Genomic DNA, 21688 nt, shown 5'->3' on the forward strand with positions numbered 1-21688 from the left:
CCTGCAAATAGCTTTTAATTTACTGATGTCCATGGTAATCTGTACAAGTTTGTGAAATATTTGAAACGCAAAAGCCATTTTGCAATCTGAGACGAAACACCCCAAAACACTAATGAGAGAGTAGAAGGTTAAAAAATGACCTTATCAGATGTATAAGACATGCAGACTTTACTTGCCCTGCATGAGGCGAACAATATGAATATGCATTATTTGTTGGATGAATTAGCCATTATACCTGATGTGTTCTGTTATATTGGGTTAGAACCATGTTCTAATCTCCCGCCACAAGATATGCAATTTAGTTGTGCTAATGTGTTTGCCAAAATTGTAACAGAAAACCTTTACAGCTTTGAAGAAAGAGTTTTTTTCCCAATAACCCCAGATTTCTGAAACAGAATATAGCAATTGAAGAAACACACACCCTACATGGTTTAAGAACAGATCACTCAATTGCTATTTGTGAAGCTTAAAAGAGCAGCTATGTGGTCATCATGAATTATACTGACTACGACAATGGATTCATGAGACAGCTTATTGACAGACATTGTGTAGAAACTGGGCTTAGTTCTGATTCTGAAATAAGTATTTAACCGTTGACTGCCTTGTTACCCCTGTATTTACATACATCTTAAAATTCACAAATTGGCCCCCTTCCTTCTAGAGCGACCAAGTGTTTCTGGCATTGGTATTCAAGCGGAACACCTTTCTGAATTTGTGGATTCTCTTCTCAGACCACTGGTACTCCATGTTCCACGTTACAGCAGAGACACAACATATATTTTATATAAATTTGAGGATGTGGTTTTGGTCAAGGACATCATAATTTTTGTTGCTTCTAGATGTGAAAAGTATGTGCACATGCATCAAAAACTCTTACAGCTTTGGATTTTTAGTTATCCAGAAAAGCCAACTTCTATGAGGAACCAATAACTTGTTGTTGAAAGCTTTATTTCGATAAACAATTGTATCTTAAAAGCAATACAAAAAGTAGGAAACAGTAGATAAAAACAGTACAAATGTCTCACTAATTAAGAACGATAAAAATGCCATATTATGCATGAAATAAATTAGTTAAAACTAGATTAAATTGAGATAGACAGTCTGTTTCTGCGAAGTATCCACGACCATTTTAAAAATTTAGAAATGCCACAAACTATAGGAGGAGATGTGTCTGTTAACAAGATACGTAACGCCACCAAATGTTCGCGTGTCCCAAGGCGTTTAAATAGAGGTTTGAGCCAACACCTTCTTGGGCGGATATATTCCGGACACTCAAAAAGGATATGTGCCACCGTCTCAGGCCTTGTAGGGCAGAAAGCACAAAAGGGCAAAAGCTGCACTGACGATTTCCATCGGGATATGAGGTCCCCAATAGGGAGAGTGCCTATTCTGAACTTGATGTAAAGAGCCCTATCGACTGGCATGGTGATCAAATCCAGGTAGGGTTCGTAGGCCACCACGCCCTTGATTCTAAGAAATGCTGTGGTTGAATTGCAGTGACGTGGGTTACCAATAAGTTGGGAGGAGACCCAATCCCAATAAAGTTTTTTCAGGATAACCTTGGGTGGGGCAGATTTTGTGGTCCAACAGTCTCCCAAGCCCAGCTCCCCCAAAAGGTTTTTTATCTCCCTCAGCCACTTGATCTTATGCCAGCCACCCATTTCCATCACCTCAGACAGCCCGTCAGCATAAGATTTTAGCTCTGGCACCCTCCACAAACGAGCCCATAATAGCAACGGTCGGAGACGAGCCTGGTCCTTGATTGTCTTGCAGCCCGCGTCTAAGCAAACCGGGACTGTGGGAGTACTCAAGGGGAGAGCAAGTAAGTCTTTCAGAAATTTGCTCTCTGACTTGGATAGGGACTCCAGATTAAAAAAGCCCCATAACTCCGCCCCATAAAGTGCGGAGGTGACTCCTTTTGCTTTATAAATCTCGATTGCAGGTGCCACAGACTCTTTGGATGAGGCATGATACTCCTTTAGCAACGCACCCCCTACCCTTTTGTGGCTGAGGACCATCTTGTTGATGTGTGACGTCCAGCTCATAGTGTCACACAGGCGTATTCCCAGGTAATCAAATTCGGAAACTTTCTCAAGCGGGATAGAGTTCAAAACTGGGGGGCGTCCTAGTTTCCGTGGTGGATGCATGATCAGATATTTTGTTTTGTCCACATTGATCACCAATCCCCTTGCCAAACAAAAGTCCTGGAATCGGGTCAAAAGCTTCTGGAGACCCTGTGGAGTCTTGGCGATGAGGAGGGTATCATCCGCAAACAATAATGTGGGGATCCGTACGCCCCCCAGGGAAGGTGCATCCGCAGGTTCTTGAAGCAGATGCTCTACCACACCATTTACATACAGGGAAAATAGGGTGGGAGCCAGGACACAACCCTGGCGGACACCCCTACACACCGGGATCCTTTCGGTCGTTTCCCCACTCTGGCCCCACCACACCTGGGCAAAGTTGTCAGTGTGAAGTTTTATCAGGAGCGACAGAATATAGGGAGGGATCCCAAGGCCCTGGAGAACCCTCCAAAGTTCCTCCCTTGGCACAAGGTCGAATGCAGTCTTTAGGTCGATGAAGGCCAAATAGAGACTGCCCTTACCCAGTTCCACCACCTTCCAGTGCAGAAGCATAAGTCTAAAGACTTGTAGTGCCCGTTCCTGAGCGGAATCCTGCCTGGAAATCAGAGAGGATATAGTTTTCATCCACCCAGTGGAGGATCCTTCCTAAAATCGCCTTCCCCGCCACTTTTTGTGTTGAGTCAATCAGACTTATTGGCCTGTAGTTCCCTGGGTTCTCCCGACACCCCTTTTTAAATATGGGAACCACCTCCGCCCCCTTCCAAGATTCTGGGACAGGTCCGCCGTCCATGATGGCATTCAGAAGGGTGGAGATCAGGGTGGCCCATTCGATCGGGTATGCTCTAAGTAAGTCCCCCGGAAGCCCATCTGGGCCGTCTGCTTTCAAGGGTACCACGGACTTTATTACATTTACTACCTCCCGGACAGTGAAAGGGTCAGAAATTCCATTCCAACCTGGGGAGGAGGGTACAAAAGGTTCATTAAGGGGCCCTTCTACAGGGGAGTATAAAGCCCCAAAATGATTGGACCAGGTCTGGGACGGGATGGTACAAGTCCTCAGTGTGTCATCGGGTCGACTCCTAGAACCCACAAGGTTCCAGAAGCCCCTGGCATTTTTTCCTTTGCTGGCGGCTAATAAGTCCTCCCAAAACTTATCCTCCCATTCTTTTTTTGCTATTTGAAGAGTCTGGGAGTAGAGCTTCCGGGCCTCCCTAATCCTAGTTTGGGATTTTGACTTGACTGCACCCACCAACATTTTCTTCCTTAGCCTGCATTTGTGGGTATACCATCCCTGTCTTCTCAAAGGCCTTGTTTTAGCCCCCTTATGTCTAGTTGGTAGAATAAACAAATTGCTTATGGCCTTGGCCAGGACGCAGAATTTCCCTGACACCCCCACCGGGCCTCCCTCTGAGTTATCCAAATCACATTGGGCTGCAGCCAGGAGTAGCGTTATTGCCTCGACCTTCTCGAAGGAGAGCTTAAGCTTTGGCCACTTCAACCGCCTGCCACAATGTGAAACAGTTGAGTCCCCAGAGGTGGCAGTGGCAATAGGCAAGGGACCCCCTCTATTAACTGACCACCAGGGAGTTAGGGTCAGCGAGAGCAAGTTGTGATCGCTCTCTACGGACGGAATGATTGCCATGTCCTTCACCGAGGTCCATAAGCACATGTCGAGCAAGATGTAATCAATTCTCAACGTGTGATTGGGCCTGTTGTAAGTGTGGACACCCGCCCTATCTGATCGTGACCTCCCATTGAGTGCCCTCAGATCAAACTCCACACTAAGGGTGTTGATCTGAAGCGCCACTTCGGTCCACCTCTTGATCGGGGTTAATTCTAAAGCTGGGATCCCTCTTCTCTGGTCCTCCTCCTCCAGATCCAAGGTGTCGTCCGAGCCTAATGGCTCGAACGTACAATTTAGATCGCCTGCAACTAAGGTACATGACTTATAGGGAGTTGTCCTTAACAAGCCCTCCAATTGGGCAATTGTGGGCGACTGTCTACCTCCCTTAGTGCCCCGTGCATAGATGTTAAAAATATTCAGAATGGGACGACCCCGGACATCTTTCAGTATGATATTAAGGAGGTCGGGGCTGTTGGTCTGGTGGACCTCTACCCTACAGTTTAGTGAAGCAGCCACCCAGATGAGAAGACCGCCAGAGAGGCGTCCCCTCCCTGCTTCTGGGTAGACAGCTGGAATGAAGTGGGAGGAGTAACCAGCCTTATGGAGGGGCTCCCTGCTCCACGTCTCCTGGAGGATGCAAATCGAGTGCTCCTCCACGAGAGCATTCCAATCGGGCAGGGCAAGCTTTCTAGCTAGTCCAGCCACATTCCAGCTGAAAACCCTAAAGACTGGGTCCGTTACAGCTGGGGTGCGACTGGACTCAACTTCACAGTCGACAACACCCCCAAGCGAGACAAGGGGGCCATCGCCCACACTGTTGGTAAGCTGCCCACCCTCTAAGTTCCTCCAGGCAATATTTACTGTGGGTGTGGCGGGTTGGGGAGGCAAGCTAGTCAGCTTTTCAATAGTATAAGTAGCCCCTCTCGCTTTAGAGTCTCCAGGGACCAGCCCACGGGGGTCTTCAAGTCAATAACCTGTTGTGCCCCAGGTCGTTCCAGGCCATACTGCCTGGGGGTAGAACTGGGGTCCCACCGAGTGCCATGTACGGTCGCTATTGCTGTAGCTTGTTTCACCAATTACTGGACTAACGTGATTCATAGAGGGGCGGGGGTAGAAGTAGGACAGGTCCACCACGCTAATGCCGAGGCCACCCACATGCTGATTCAGGTTGGAAATTGTTTGTGCTACTCTATTATCTTGGAAATTAACTACCACACAGTCCCCTTCCAGTTGTTTCCTACTCTGTCCTATCCAGCCTACTCTGCGGACTCCCAGGATTACTCCCTCCATACCCCTAGGTAGTGGTTTGTTAATTTTTAACCAGTGCAGAGTTTTATTTTTTAGGGTCTGGTGGGTCTCAATCTGGGCATCCTTAAGGGGAGGGACATTTACTAGAACAGCGACGTATGGGTGGCACTCCGGAGGGAGATTTACAGGGGGGCTCTTGCGAGTATTTTTCGGGGTAATAACTGCTGGTGGACCTGCTCCTAAATGACTCGTACTATGTTTTACTAAGGGAGCTGGCCCTGCTCTCTTACCCTGGTCAATTCCCTGAGTCGTATGTGTAGGCTTAGCCAAAGCCCCACCTTCTGGCAGCTTAACATTGTCTTGTTTTTTATTCAAAGCTTTGGAGATCTTAGGGGATCTTGCATGGACCTGGGCAATATGTATAATAGGCCCCGGCTAGGTCGTAGTAACGACCTCAGTAGTGGCAGTCAGGTCCTTAGGTGCTGCAACAGCAGTTGCAGACATTACCAATGGTGGGGCCTGCACTGGATCTACAGGTGCCCGATTTCCTCTAGTCCCCCCCGTGTTGTCATCGGTGATTTTAGACTGAAGTTTAATGAGCGTTTTAAGTGAATAAAAGTTATCAAGGGTAGACTGCCCAAATTTATCCAGTCTGGCCCCCAGACCCTTGACCTGGTCGGTAAGCGGGACTAGTAAAGCTTTAATCAGGTCCTCAATTTGTTTGAGGGAGACAGAAGCCTGAGGAGCTGGTGAAGTATCTAGAGGGTTAGTGATTACCTTAGCGGCCTTTAGTACTGTGCCTAGAGGGAGGTTACCACCCATCCCATCAAGGTCCATTGCAAGTGAGCCTTTGCCTGGTTTCCTGCCCATACCCCTTACCAGTTGTTTCCTGGGACGCTTGTGCAATGAGGTATGGCTGCCTTTCCGCATGGTAACAGCCCATTTCCTTTTTTTCTGGCTGTGGAAGTCATGGGCCTTGCAAGACGGGGGGGATCCAGAAAAGAATCTTGCTGTGTTGGGTGCAGAACCTTGCCGATATCAGGGCAAGGGGGATCAGAAGAGCAGGGATCCTGGACCACAGGGCTGATATCGGGAGATGGTGACTGAGCTACCAGGTTCTCCAGCCTATCGATGCTTGCATGTATAGCGGACATCCGTGGTTGCTCAAATGTGACAGGGAGCAGAGGGGAAGGGTCCGGCACAGTGGTAGGGGACAAAGCGTGTGCCATAGGGCCAAGTGAAGAGCGTCTAGCAGGTAAAGAGCCCTGAGATAGGCGGCGTTCCGTCATTGCAATCTCTTTTTCTATGACAGCAGCTACTCTAGTTATAAATGTGTCCATTGTTCCTATCACTACACTCCCAGCAACTCCCTCCCCCCCTCCCCTGATACTTTTCCCCGACCGAGTAGACATGTTGGTATCAGCTCCCTCTGCCAGTAGTCCAATACCTCTCAAAGCCGTGGGTGAAAGGTGGGTGGCCCAGCCCAGCCTCCTCCTGCCTCTGACGGCCACAGACGGCCCGCCCTCTGCCCGGGCTCCGCCCGGCGCCGTCCGCGACGCGGAGGAAGCTCCGCGATTTTATGCGCCTCCGGGCGCACGGGACAGGAAGTGGCCGTCTGCCACCGCAAGGGACGCTGGGAACCGTAGTTCCTCCCCTCCGCAGCCGGGATGGAAGTCTGCGCCGGCAGCGGGAGGAAACAGCGGCGTCAGCGGCCCAGCGCCCTGCAGCGGTCTCTGTGCTGGTAAGTGGTCTCCTGCCTTGCCCTTGGCGGTTCAACAATGTCCCCCGCTCCTTCGAGGGAGCTCCGCGATTTTATGCGCCTCCGGGCGCACGGGACAGGAAGTGGCCGTCTGCCACCGCAAGGGACGCTGGGAACCGTAGTTCCTCCCCTCGGCAGCCGGGATGGAAGTCTGCGCCGGCAGCGGGAGGAAACAGCGGCGTCAGCGGCCCAGCGCCCTGCAGCGGTCTCTGTGCTGGTAAGTGGTCTCCTGCCTTGCCCTTGGCGGTTCAACAATGTCCCAATGCTGATAGAATTGGTTTAAATAACCTTGCCACACAGCTAGTTTACCTATGAAGTACAAGAGTATCAAGAGCTGTAGGGCACTGCATTTGGGATCAAGGTTTGCCCTCTCTTATGCCAACCTCTTTATTGGTTGGTATGCAAAGGAACAGGCCTGTTCAAGTAGAGCGGGTAAATAGTTACAATATATTTACCTTTGGGGAAGGTATATTGATAATGGCACAAAGGAATGTCGTACGTTAGAGAGCTCACATGCTTAGATCTGCATTTTATTATAGTCTTATAGCACGCTGCAAATGGCTATACCGGTTTTTAAAGGTCCTGAACCTGAGTTGTAGGCGCAGGCAAGAAGGGCTTTAAGGCTATTAGAAAATCCCACCTATTAAGGGTGGAATGTTCTACATGAAAAAAGGAGAAACAGAAAGGCAAAATTGGAATGGACCGCACCCAGCGCCATACCCCCTGCCCCCCGTCCCTCCCGGCCCCCCCGCATTACCTACGATGCCGCCACCCTCCTAGCCCTTAACCCCGGTCGCGCCCCCAACTGCGTCCATGCCGCTCCTGGACACACCCATGGACCTTTCTCCTGCTACTCCTGCAAATTCATCGGCACCGACAACATCTCCGCTACGACCACAACACAGATTCCTGACCCCAACCACCTACAGTGCATCCTCCTCAACACTCGATCGGTCCACAGACACGCCATTGACCTATGGAATCTACTAGACACCATCTCTCCAGACGTCGCCTTCCTAACAGAAACTTGGATGAACGCTTCCTCCGCCCCAGACATCACCATTGCCATCCCTGAAGACTATAAGATCACACGCAAGGACCGCACCGGCCATACAGGAGGAGGAATCGCTATCGTCCATAAGAAATCAATCCGCATCTCAACCAGCTCTGACGCCAACCTCGCCAACTCCGAACACCTTCACTTCCAGATCCACATCGACCCCAAAACCACACTCAGAGGCACCCTCCTCTACAGACCACCAGGACCTCGCGCAAAATTCAGTGAAGACATCACGGACTTCATCACTCCACACGCGCTCCCCTCCAAAGACTACATCCTTCTGGGAGACCTCAACTTTCACCTTGAAAAGATCAACGACCGCAACACCATCACCCTCTTGGACAATCTCGCCAACCTCGGACTTAAACAACTGGTCACTTCCCCCACCCACATCGCAGGTCACACACTCGACCCCATCTTCACCTCCAGCAATCATGTCTCCTTCAGCCACACTACGGATCTCCTCTGGACTGACCACAGTTGCGTTCACTTCACCTACAACAAACCAAAACCCACCAACCACCTCCAACCAACTCTGCAAAGAAACTGGAACAAAATCACCACGGACCAGATTTCCGCATCGCTCCTTCTAAACACCCCAGCCCACTCTTCTAACGCAAACGAAGCCGCCGCCAACCTCACCCTATGGTTATCCAACACCGCCGACACCTTAGCACCACTGAAGAAACGTCAAAGCAAACCTGGCAGCAAAAAGGCCTCATGGTTCAAGGATGATCTTAAGAAGTCCAAGAAACTCTGCCGCTCCCTTGAAAAGGCCTGGAAAAAAGACCCAACCACTAGCACCAAGGACGCCTTCAAAAACGCCACCCGCACTCACCACCAACTAATCCGAAAGGCCAAGAAAACAGCATTCAAGGATCGACTTGACAACAACGCCCACAACAGCAAGGAACTCTTCAACATCGTCAAGGAATTTTCCAATCCCTCGGCCAACTCCAACGACATCACCCCCTCTCAAGCCCTCTGCGACTCCCTAGCCTCATTCTTCCACAACAAGATTGCAGACATCCACAACAGCTTCGACAACCAACCCGGAAACCAACCCACCCTACCATTTGCTGAACATTCTCCCCCCGTGAACACCCTTAACGACTGGAACCCAATCTCCACTGAGGACACAATACACCTGATGAATTCCATCCACTCAGGATCCCCCACAGACCCATGTCCTCACCACATCTTCAACAAAGCAGACTCCGTCATAGCACCGCACCTCCGAGACGTCATCAACTGCTCCTTCAACTCCGCCACCTTCCCGGAAGACTGGAAACACGCTGAACTCACCGCCCTTCTGAAAAAACCCACAGCGGACCCCACCGAACTCAAAAATTACCGCCCCATCTCGCTCCTTCCATTCCCAGCCAAAGTCATCGAGAAAGCTGTCAACAACCAGCTCGCCGCCTTCCTCGAAGCCAACAAATCCCTCGACTCCTCACAATCTGGCTTCCGAGCAAACCACAGCACTGAGACCGCCCTCATCGCAGCAACAGACGACATTCGAACTCTACTGGACAATGGAGACACAGTCGCCCTCATCCTCCTCGACCTCTCTGCAGCATTCGACACAGTCTGCCACAGCACTCTTTTACAACGCCTCAATAACATCGGAATCCAAGGAAAAGCACTTGAATGGATCACCTCGTTCCTCACCGGAAGAACCCAGAGAGTCCGCCTCCCACCATTCAAGTCCGAGGCCACTGAAGTCATCTGTGGCGTACCACAAGGATCCTCACTCAGCCCCACCCTCTTCAACGTATACATGAGCCCCCTTGCGGCCATCGCCCGCCAACACAACCTCAACATCATATCTTACGCGGATGACACTCAACTAATCCTTTCTCTCACCAATGACCCCAGCACCGCCAAAACTAACCTACACGAAGGAATGAAAGAAGTTGCCGAATGGATGAAACAAAGCCGTCTGAAACTGAACTCAGACAAAACTGAAGTCCTCATCTTAGGTACATCCCCCTCTGCATGGGACGACTCCTGGTGGCCGGAAGCCCTCGGAAAAGCACCCATCCCGACAGACCACGCACGGAACCTAGGCGTCATCCTGGATTCTTCACTCTCAATGAACAGACAAGTCAGCGCCGTATCCTCTTCCTGCTTCAACATTCTTCGCATGCTCAGAAAAACATTTCGCTGGATCCCCACCGAAACAAGGAAAATAGTCACCCATGCTCTGGTCACGAGCCGACTGGACTACGGAAACACCCTCTACGCAGGCACTACCGCTAAACTCCAGAAGAAACTCCAACGAATCCAAAACGCCTCAGCCAGGATCATATTAGACATCCCACGCAACGAACACATCTCTGGTCACCTTAAAGACCTCCACTGGCTACCCGTCAATAAGAGGATCACTTTCCGACTGCTAACCCACGCACACAAATCACTCTACGACATCGGACCAGAATGCCTCAACTCACGACTGTCCTTCTACACCCCCTCCTGCCAACTACGTTCTTCCAGCCAAGCCCTCGCCACTGTACCTCGCATCAACAAGACCACCATGGGAGGCAGATCCTTCTCATACCTGGCTGCTAAAACATGGAACTCACTACCCACTTACCTTCGCCTTACCCAGAACCACCTAGCATTCAGAAAGCAACTTAAAACGTGGATATTTGACAAGTAATCCTCCCCTCCTTTCTAAGCGCCTTGAGACCCCCTGGGTATGTAGTGCGCTATATAAATTCTCTGACTTGACTTGACTTGAATGTTGAAGCAGAAGGTTTATACCAGCCATTATATGCCTGGAGCCACTTCATTGTCTTCAATGGAGGCCTCAGCATTCCGGTGTTCTAGTCCTAAGTTCCATTACTATTTTTGAGTGTGGGGGTGACAAATGCATCCCTTTTAGACTGAATAGCTTTCAAACTTCCACCTTATTTTATATATTCAGTAACCTACAAAAAGTACTCCATATTACACTCTGATGTGTAAACAATATGGTTTTCACATTTTTACACTATACAAACCAGATTTCTCATTAACGTTCCTAGGTAATGCTAGCTAGCAAATCTACGCTTTGGCTGGCTTGCCCTTGTGGCGTTTTGTGAATCAGGTTAGATCCAGTGAAGCATGGAAGCTATTTGGGAACATGCTATAATTTCCACACTTGTGTCAAAGTTCACATTACTCATTGCACTTGTGAAGGTCTCAGATTTTTTTTTTCATGATAGAATAGTGTTAATCAAGAAATATGCCTTTTACATGCTTTATTTTCACCCACATTGGAATTAATAAACAATACACTTTACCACCTTTTGTTTTTATTATTACTCTCCTTGAATTGACCTTGGGTGTTCAACTACTCTGCATACACCACGTTCCATCTTCACCACTCAAAGATGGTGCTGGTAGGCATCCTGCCATGGTTTTGATTTATATTACATCCAGTGAAATACGAAGGGTATATTGGAGCACTCAAACATGTCTGCTATTATATTACAGTTTCCATTAATAACTGCGTTGACAAGGGTCGTCCAAATATCTTACGAAGGAATCGTATTTGGTAATAGATATGCCTTTCAATGCTTATTTTCACCTATATTGTAATCACTCCATTTAAATTGACCATAGGTGCTCAACTGTTCTGCAGACACCAGATTCCAACTTGACTACTCAGTGATGGTGCTGGTTAGCATCCTGTCGTACTAACTATATAGAGGACATTTTCAGATTATTTGGCACATTTAATCACAGGTGTGATAACATTAAAGTTAAATTGAGCATCCTACTTCTAGTTGACGAAATGTGGGTGATTTGAAGTTTACTGGGACTGTGACGTACACACCAACATAAGTGATGGATGCAGCTTCTATTTCCATGTTTAACCTTCCTATTATGTTTGGACATTATGTCAGCCAAAGTACATGTAAATCAAGTGTAGACATTTTGTGCAATATGGGTATGTTGCCTATTTCCAGCAACTGTATTTTGTATCCCTCCTTCATCCTCATCCTACATTGGGTCCTTCTCATCAGGGTCCGTGTCCCATGGGACATTTGTCCAGACACAGATGTTGTGGAGAATGGCACATACTAGTGTGATCTTGCAGACCATAGCGGGTGAGTATAGCAATCTCCCCCCTGACATGTTCAAGCATCTGAACCATGACTTCAGCACTCCAAAGCTTCTCTTGACGATGTTCCAGGTCTTGTTCAGTGCCTGATTGTAGTGTTGGTCCGCCTCAGTTTGGGATGAGCTACTGGGGCTGGAAACCATATCCTTGGGCAGCTGAAAGTGAAACAGTAATAACAACTGTCAATACATTTGCTCTCTGTTACCTGTCACAGTTCCAAACTGGCCTAAGTAGTTGGTCCTCATCCTGTAAAAAAGCCCACCCTTTAACCCGTGCACCAGTATGTATATTTATGCACCTGTGTACGTGTTTCTACTTATAATTTGGTTCTATGTACACATGTATCTGGTTACTGTGTCTGTAATCCATATGTTGCTTTGTTTTCAGACATGTTCAAAACAACTTTTTTTTGCCCCCGGCACTGCATGCTGTTTTCTCATTGCAATTGTACCACCATTGTAAGGACGTCTGTGGGAGGTGACGGGTCCCAGCAACTCTCGGTGGCCATCTTGGGCATTGTTTGTTTATATAAACCACACCCAAGCGTCCGGCAACCACTTTGCCACGAGAATATTTCTGAGGCAACACCCTGCACATCATAGAATCACATAGAAGGCCTGAACCTACATGCTTTGAAGCCACCTGGCCACCGGCTTTTATTGAACACTGATCTTGGGGGTTATGTGAGCAAAAAGCTTGGGTGTAAACACATATGTTGTGTTTCATCAATTAGATGTACATATAGAAGCTAGACAGCCAGCGTCCCACCCAGACACAAATCTGAACAGGCAGTACGCAACACTATCAACCTAGCAGTCACTACAACTACTAAACGGACATCACAACTGACATAGTAGATCGCAGGTAGGTGGGAGACTGACCGCACTACGGGCCAGCACACCGTAGGTGGGCACATCTAACACTAACAATCCAGCTAACGATCCTCTCCTTGTTTATGTCAGATGAGACTCCAGCCACTCACCTGAATTCTAGAGATGGGGCGATGCTAGATCTCCAGTCCTCTCGGAACAACTCTCCACGCTCCTGAAGGGATACAGGAGCCCTGGCAGTTTTTCCAAGAGGGAACGGCTTTGGGAGAACAAAGAGAGAAGAGAAGATACAGCAACCGTCTGCCACCTGGGACTGCCAGGATCTTAAAAGGGAAGCGGCACACCGTTATCATCAGCCTGTGAATCAAGGAATATGTTAGCAAGCTAGAACTCTGTTAATTATATGTATATATATTCAGATCTATTTTTGTGACTGCAGTCACAACTTACCTCTATGTGTTGCGGTTGTTGCACAAATGCACACTCTATTTCTTAGGAGGGGACTGGAGTAGCTAGCCTATGCGCATTTACTACCGCAATAAGAAACAACAATTCTAAAAAGAAAACATAATATAAGTACATTAATCAGATGTGTTATTCTTTGAACACTTACTAATTTGTTCCTAGTATTAGTCTTGGTACCTTTGTTTTCTCACCAGTGGGAGTTAAATGGTTTTTACTTAAAGTTCCAGCAATTCAAAACGAGTACCAAGGATCAAAAGTTCCATCAATGAGAGTTAGAAGCATCTCTGCACAATTCCTGAGCCTAATCAAACATCCTAACTAACACAAAAGCTGAGTTTCCCCCAATTTAAATTATGCAAGTGGCATGGAAATCTCTTGATTGAGTGCACGCGGTATTTCAATTATACGCGTTGCTCTCAGTCTGTCCAAGGAACACACACGCGGTATTTCCTGAAACACGCGTTGAATTAAATAAAAGAATGCTGCACTTAGCTTTTGAATCCGATGAACCCGGGTTCACCGATCTGCAAGCCGGGCTCCGATGTCTGGACCTGCCTTCAAGGGAGCTGACAGGAATCCGAGTGCATCGACGAGGCCTCACTGGAAACGAAGACGTCTTCACTCAGACCGGGAAGCAAAAAGCCAAGCAACGCTACGTATCGGGTGTGGTTATTTATACCCGATGTGAGGGTCTTGGTTCTTGCGTCACTTACGTGAGATGTCTAGATCCTTCTGGAATCCGTCACAGGCAATGCTATGTCTTTGGAATAATCAATCTTACAGGCTATCACTGGGCAGCGAGAGCCATAAAGTGAACAAATAAACATTGGCAATAGTTTACATGAACATGATAAGGCTCAATGACATGGGGACTAAGCAGTGTGTAATTTCACTTCGTAAGACATGGATCACAAGGTGTTATACAGCTACTGTGACATGATTAACGGTGAAGGACATGGGTAATACTGTACTATGCAGATACTGAAACATGATTAATAGAATAGCCAGAAGGATGTTAACAGACAACACATGCATGGCGTGTTTTCCTAACAGTCCTCCCCCGCAAAGATCCTACCACAAGACGTGGTTTAGAGGGGTTCTCTTGATGGAATTGTCTCACCAGTCGTGGAGCATGGACTGAAGATGCCGGTTCCCATGAATTCTCCTCAGGACCGTAACCTTTCCATGGCAGGAGATAATGCAGTGTTCATCGAATGCGAGCGGAATCAAGAACTTTGGCTACCTCAAATTCCCAGTTATCCTGAACTTTCACTGGTGGTGGGGGAGGACCGATTTGGGTATCGTTTGAAAAAGGATTAACCAGGGATACATGAAATACAGGATGGATTTGAAACTCCGTAGGAAGATCTAATTCAATTGTGTCTTATAATAGGGAATGGGCCTAGATATCTTGGATGTAGCTTTCGGGAACCACTTAGTCTAAGATTCCTTGCAGAGAGCCACACCTGATCTCCTACCGCATATGGGGGAGCTGGTCACCTGTGTATGTCTGCTAGCGTTTTCATTTGTTGTTGATATGACTGTAGGTGTTGTTGGGCTTGCGTTTGAATACGTACTAAGTTGGTATGATGAGCTTGTCCCGCTGGAACCTTGGAGGGAACAGGAGTATGCATAGGAAGCATGCGGGGCTGGTAGCACAAGAGACAGAAAAAAGGAGAAACCGCCGTGGCAGTGTGTATTGTGTTAATATAAACACATTCTACCAAGGGTAATGCTTTATCCCATTCTGTGGTCCAGGTAGAAACTAGGCAGCGTAAGGTTTGTTCCATGTTTTGATTTACACGTTCCCTCTGTCCATCAGTTTGAGGATGATAAGCGGAGGACAGACGAACATCAATGTTTAGGTACGAACAAAAGGTATGCCAAAATCTGGAGACAAATTGTTGGTCCCCTATCGGAAATTATGGTGGTTGGTAGGCCATGTGCTCTAACTATATGTTGAATAAATAGTGTTGTTAGTTCCTTAGCAGAGGGCATTTGTTTCAATGGGTGAAAATGTGCCATCTTGGTTAAATAATCAACCACCACCCATATGATGGAATATCCATTTGATTTGGGTAGTCGTGACAAAATCCATACTTAAAGTATGCCAGGGCATGGGTGGTATGGGTATTGGTTGTAGTCCCCCGGCTGGGGCAACATGTGATGATTTGGATTGTATGCAGCTGGGACAAAATTGAACATAGCTTTTAACATCGTTAGATAGTGTAGGCCACCAAAATGATCGTTCACAGAGCTCCAAGGTCTTTTTAAAGCCAGGGTGACCAGCGAGAACGGCATCGCGGTTCCAGTGTAATACGGTGTTATGTAGCATCTCAGTGGGAACATAAAGTCTGTCTTCAAAATAAACAAGCTAGCCTTTTTTGGTCGTATCAAGAGGCACCGAGGCGGTTTTTAGTGCTCATTGTACTTGTGTGAGGAAGTCTTGGGAATCACATAAAGCAATAATTTTATGCACAGGAATGATGGGATGAGATGGGTTTGTCTGGTTATCAGCATTAGAATAATTAAATCGCGACAAGGTGTCTGCTTTTTGTTGCCCTTTACCAGGTCGGTGGGTAATTATAAACAGAATTCATTAAATAACAACAACCACTGTAAATGTCGTCGTGTTAGAGCCTTAACGTTTTGATGAAACTGGAGGTTGCGGTGATCAGAGTAAATCAGAATCGGGCTTCTAATAAATAGTGACGCCAATCCTGAAAGGCCAGTTTAATGGCTAACAGCTCACGTTCTACTACCGTATAGTTCTATTCGGCAGCCAGAAGTTTCCTGGAGAAAAAGGCTGCTTGATGGAGATGTCCAGAGTCGGGATCTCTTTGAGAAAGGACTCCCCCAACAGCCACTTGAGAAGCGTCAGCTTCCACAAATAATGGTTGAGAGGGGTCAGGATGGTGTACAATGGGTGCTTCTGTAAAAGCTGTCTTTAGTACCTGAAATGCATGTGCTGCCTCTGGGGACCAATCAAACTTCGCTCCTTTTTTTAATAGACGAGTGGTGTAAGAAACTATGGAAGAGAACTGAGAAATAAAACACCGATAGAAATAGGAGAAACACAGGAATTGTTGGATGTCTTTTACAGAACCTGGGGGATCCCAGCGCAATATGTCCAGCACCTTGGGTGTAACCATGGCGATACCTTCTGGTGAAATCCCGTAGCCTAAAAATTCTATATTAGTGGCATGAAAGACACATTTCTCTCATTTGGCATATAAATGATGCTCTTGCATTCTTTGCAATACTGCTCGACCATGACCAATATCTTCTTCGGTAGAGGAAGAATAGATCAGGATGTCATCGGTATAACAGATGACGAACACGCCCAAAAAGTCCTGCAGCACTTCGTTTATAAAAACATTGAAATGCTGCAAGAGCATTGCACAGTACAAAGGGCATCACAGTGTATTCAAACAATCTGAATTTTGTCCAGAAGGCGGTCTTCCACTCGTCCCCGGCTTTGACTCAAATCAGGTGGTACGCACCTCGCAAATCTAACTTGGTAAAAATGGTTGATTTTTGCACTTGATCTAATAGGGCTGGTATGAGTGGGAGAGGATTCCTGTTTTTTACTGTGACCCTGTTGAGTGCACAATAATCTATACAGGCGCACAATTCCTTGTTCTTTTTGGGCACGAAGAAAAGTGGAGAACTTACTGGAGAGGTGGAATGTCATGTGAAACCTTTTAACAACAGATCATCGAAATATTCTTTCAGAAATAAGGTTTCAGGTTCGGACAGTGCATTAACTCGACTGCATGGTAGAGTGGCCCCTGGAGTCAAATCTATTTGACAGTCATAAGACCGGTGAAGTGGTAATTGGGTGGACTGTGTCTCAGAAAATACATCCTGAAAATCTTTATACTGCCTAGGTAGAGGGATTACATCAGTGTTTTAAGTCATGGATTCTGGTATTTCTAGGGTGGAGGAACAGTGTAAAGGAAGAACAGGTTCTTGTCTGGTGGCATACCATGTGTGCCAACTATGTGCTGATTCCAAAGTTAGTGTGCGTTTTACCCAATCAGATTTTGGATTATGTAGTTGGAGCCAAGGGATACCCAGGATGGCTCCAAATACAGGAGTGTCTATTAAGTCAAACTGAATTTTCTCCGAATGTCCATCCGCACAAATCCTTGTCAAGGGTGCCGTCTGATGGAGAATTAAACCAGAGGACAACTCAGAGACATCTACAGCTCTTACTGGCCAGGAATGTCTTGTTTAATGGTGGGAATAGTTAAGTTGTTGGCCAACCCGATATCTAAAAAATTCCCGGTAGCCCCAGAATCCAGCTATATAGGTATTACTTTTCGTACTTGATTAGAAAAAAGCAAGGTGACTATCAAGGTCAGGTGACGTGTGTGTCAGTAATGGCATTTACCATGTAATGATACGAGACTGTGTCACCCAAAGCATCTGATAAGGGGGTCTCAGACCTTATCGGGCTAAGGAGTGTTTCTGAATGACAGTCTATCATGGAGGATTGTGAGGTTTCAGCGACGCCAATAGCTTTACGGGTAGTGTTTTCGGCTAAACACTCTCTATCAAAGTGTCCACAGTGACCACAATATAAACACAGATTGAGAGGGCGTCTTCGATCTTTCTCTTCCTTTGACAGAGGGCCCCTCATTCCCCCAATTTGCATCGGTTCAGAAGAGTCAGATAAGGGTAATTCTTTCTTCTCACGTTTCACCGCAACTACCCATGTAAAATCCCCACAAGTTTTTTCACCCCGCTGTTCACCTAGGCGAAGGTCCAAACGGACCACCAAATCAATGAATTCCGCACAATCTGTAGGCGGGTCAACAATTTGGGCAATGACATCTTTTAATTAGTCTCGGTGTGGTTATTTATACCCCATGTGAGGGCTTTGGTTCTTGCTTCTCTTACGTGGGATGTCTAGATCCTTCTGGAATCCGTCGCAGGCAACGCTATGTCTTGGGAATAATCAATCTTAAAGGCTATCAGCGGGCACCGAGAGCCATACAGTGGACAAATAAACCTTGCCAATAGTTTACATGAACATGATAAGGCTCAATGACATGGGGACTAAGCATAGTGTCATTTCACTTCGTAAGACATGGATCATAAGGTGTTATATAGCTACTGCGACATGATTAACGGTGAAGGACATGGGTAATACAGTACTATGCAGATAATGACACATGATTAATAGAATAGCCAGAAGGATGTTGACAGAGAACACATGCATGACATATTTTCCTAACAGTTTATTAGATTTGACAAATATCCCAGGACAAAGATGACGTCGAATCAGACCCTTCTCCTAGGCTTCACCCCATCTTCTTTGTTGGAATTCATATCACAGGCAGAAAGGTAGGGACAAGGAGCTGGGTCACTAACGTCTCTGTGAAGTGTGCAGTACTGGCTGTCAGGTAAGGACACTACATTGGCTCCCAGTCAAGAAGAGAATCACCTTCAGGCATCTCACCCACGCCCACTAAGCCCTTCACAACACCGGACCTGCCTGCCTGAATCACCACCTTTTATTCTACGCAACCCAAAGATCCCTCCACTCAAGCCAGTTCTCTCTTGCCACGGTGCCGCGCATCAAGAAGACCAGAACCGGAGGTTGTTCCTTTTCCTTTCTCGCGGCAAAGGCATGGAACACCCTCACTCTCCACCTCCGACAGGCGCCAACACTCTTCAAGTTCATAAAGGACCTCAAGACCTGGCTCTCCGGCGAATCGCCGTGAACGTCCAGGAGCTGCGACCCCACCCCCACAGCTCCTTGAGACCCTATCGGGTGAGTAGTGGTGGTTAACAAACCCATGACTGATTGACTGAAGCACTGCATTGTTATAATCACTGTTGGCCACAGGTTTACACATCTCTTCCAGTTATCTGTGTAATAGCTCATGTTGAGCAAGTCCTGATACAATGTACACTTCTACACCCTGAGTTTCATGTTTCTCCAGTTGCTTACTGTGATGAGTATTTAGAAATGTTATGGTCAGTCAATGTTATGTGCACTCACTACATGTGTGAAGTGACAGTTTATTGATCAAATATTTGTTTATTTGGTCCTCCCTAGGTAGGTTGTGACACTGCCAACATGTATGAAACTCACACATACATATTTCCATGTTGAGACACAGATTTAATGTGTGGCCTACCTGACAGTGGCACAGTTTACTTTTTCTACTATGTGATTTTGGTGCATACACTTGGTGCAGTTCAAACATGTCTTAAGGATTGTTATGCTATTTCTCATTGTAGCAATCAACTGTACTTTTTCCCCTGATAATTTGTCCTGGTGCACTTTGATGGACACATATTTATTGCAATGTGGCCTATCTTTATGTGGGACACACTGATGTTGTTACAAGGAGCTGTCTAGTCCGAAAGCCAACCCACTAGATTGGATTTTGCCATGTATGTCTATGACTCTAACTTATAGGGGATTGTGTACTTCTATTAGTTCCTTTTCTACTCATTGCCTTTGCTATTGTATATTGGGATAGTTAACCTGAATACACTGTGGTGCCGTATCCAGGTTGGAATGTATTCAATGTTTTATGTCAATGACTGATGTATGATATATTTGGCAGCATTGTGTTAGACTTAGTAAGTTTCTATGCGCTGGATTCATATATTTTTTGTTTGGTCTACTTAGTCCACAGAACAGACGAGCCATAACATTGGTTCAATCAGTAAATGCGGCAGTCAAGCTATGTTTATGTGTGTACACAGAGTGTCAGTATTGCTAAGACATGTGTGTTCATATATTTGTTCTGTTGGTGTCACTAAGCTATCCAGTATTGACATTTACACATGTCTGGGGCCTACACTGACATGACATGCCACACATGGCCTTTCCACATACTTCCTGTGCTGCTCCAATAACTTTGATCAGCATAGAGTTTTACTGCCAAGTCTGACACAGTTGCTCATGTCCACAGTAGTTGTTCTCACACCACTGACCATGTTAACCTTTGAGTGATACCAATAGTTGGTACGCCATAAAGGAGACACTGATCGTAGACGTATCTCTTGTGTTGCCTTTGTACTTATGTTGGCTTGTCTGTTTTGCCACATGGTTTTGTTACTGATTTGTTACCCTGGCCAGTTGATGTGGTTCTATCCATCCACACACAGTGAACTGACGCATTGCTACTCACTGACCTTCTGTCGCTACTGCCATTGACCGATGAGTACATGAATGTCAATGTGGGACATCATTGTCTACAAGTTGCAGTGCATAGTTCCCACTATGTGCACATTACACTTTGGGCCAGATATTTGAGCCAGCGGCACTGTGCAGTGCAGCAAGTCTGCACTGCACTGCATCACTGAGAAAGGGAATGAGTGCATAGTATTTAAGCTATGCCATAGTTTCCTCAGATTTCAGACTACACCGGCATACAACACAAGCACCCTTGTACCATTATACAAGGGTGGCTGCATTGGCACTAGACAGCCCAAATGGTGCCAGTGCAGAGAGAAAGGGCAGGAATGCACAGTATTGCTTAAATATGGTTCATTCCTGCCCCTTCCCTTTGGAGTAGGGTAGTGCAGCAAGCTGACTTGCTGCATGGCCCTATGCCAAAATCCCCAAAATAAGGGCTTCAGAGTGTTGACCGTATAGGTATGTTTGCCACAGAATCCAGCCCACATAGATAGCAGGAGTGACTTCATGACTTCAGTTGTTTTTCCTTATTTTTCATCATCTGGGGAAACCATTTGATTTGTAACATTTCACAGTTTACCTAGGTATTAGATACATGACAAGCCTCATGAACCATGGGAGTTGCATGTTGACACCCTCAGAAAGCCCATGGAACTCCTCACTTGCACACAGTGAAGGCCCACTGCATTTTGCCCAATGTTGAATTGCTCAATGGTTCAAAGGTTCAAAATAAGCTTTATTCGATATTCAAAAAGAAATATCATATAAGCATACATAGTTATAACTGTTATAAAAATAGACATAAAATTTCGGTTTAAAATCATCAATTACACAGTTAAAAAGTTTAAAATTCAGAAGTAAGAGAGGACAAAAGGCAATATTAAAAAACAGCATCAATATCACACAGACCATACTGAAGATCTCCTAAACTTAATCAATAGTTTTAAAAAGGGTAATTGTTGGTAGCACACAGTTCATGGCATCCCCTTTTACCAAAATTTATAGTTCCATTTCGCTTGCCTTAGGGACGGGTAGGGTCGGGGGCCGGGATAAAAATCGTGCAAGTCCCATATGCAAATGGGACCATCTCCCTCTTTGGGTTGGGAGGATCGCAAATAGGGGACAATATTCGTAGTTTTGAATTTAATTAAAATAAGGTCGCCCGGGATGTCTTTGGCCGACGTACCAAGCCACCCCACCCTCCTGACCCTCAAAATGCCGCCATCTAAAGCAGGTGGCAATGGTCTGTGTTGTTTTAGCCAGGAGATGGTTTTATTTAACAAGTCCTGATGGGATTCAAATTTGCCCTGAATCGGTGCAGGGACCCCAGAAAGAACAGTCA

The sequence above is a fragment of the Lissotriton helveticus genome, chromosome 1_1 (genome assembly GCF_964261635.1).
Source record: "Lissotriton helveticus chromosome 1_1, aLisHel1.1, whole genome shotgun sequence".
Classification (NCBI taxonomy): Eukaryota; Metazoa; Chordata; class Amphibia; order Caudata; family Salamandridae; genus Lissotriton; species Lissotriton helveticus.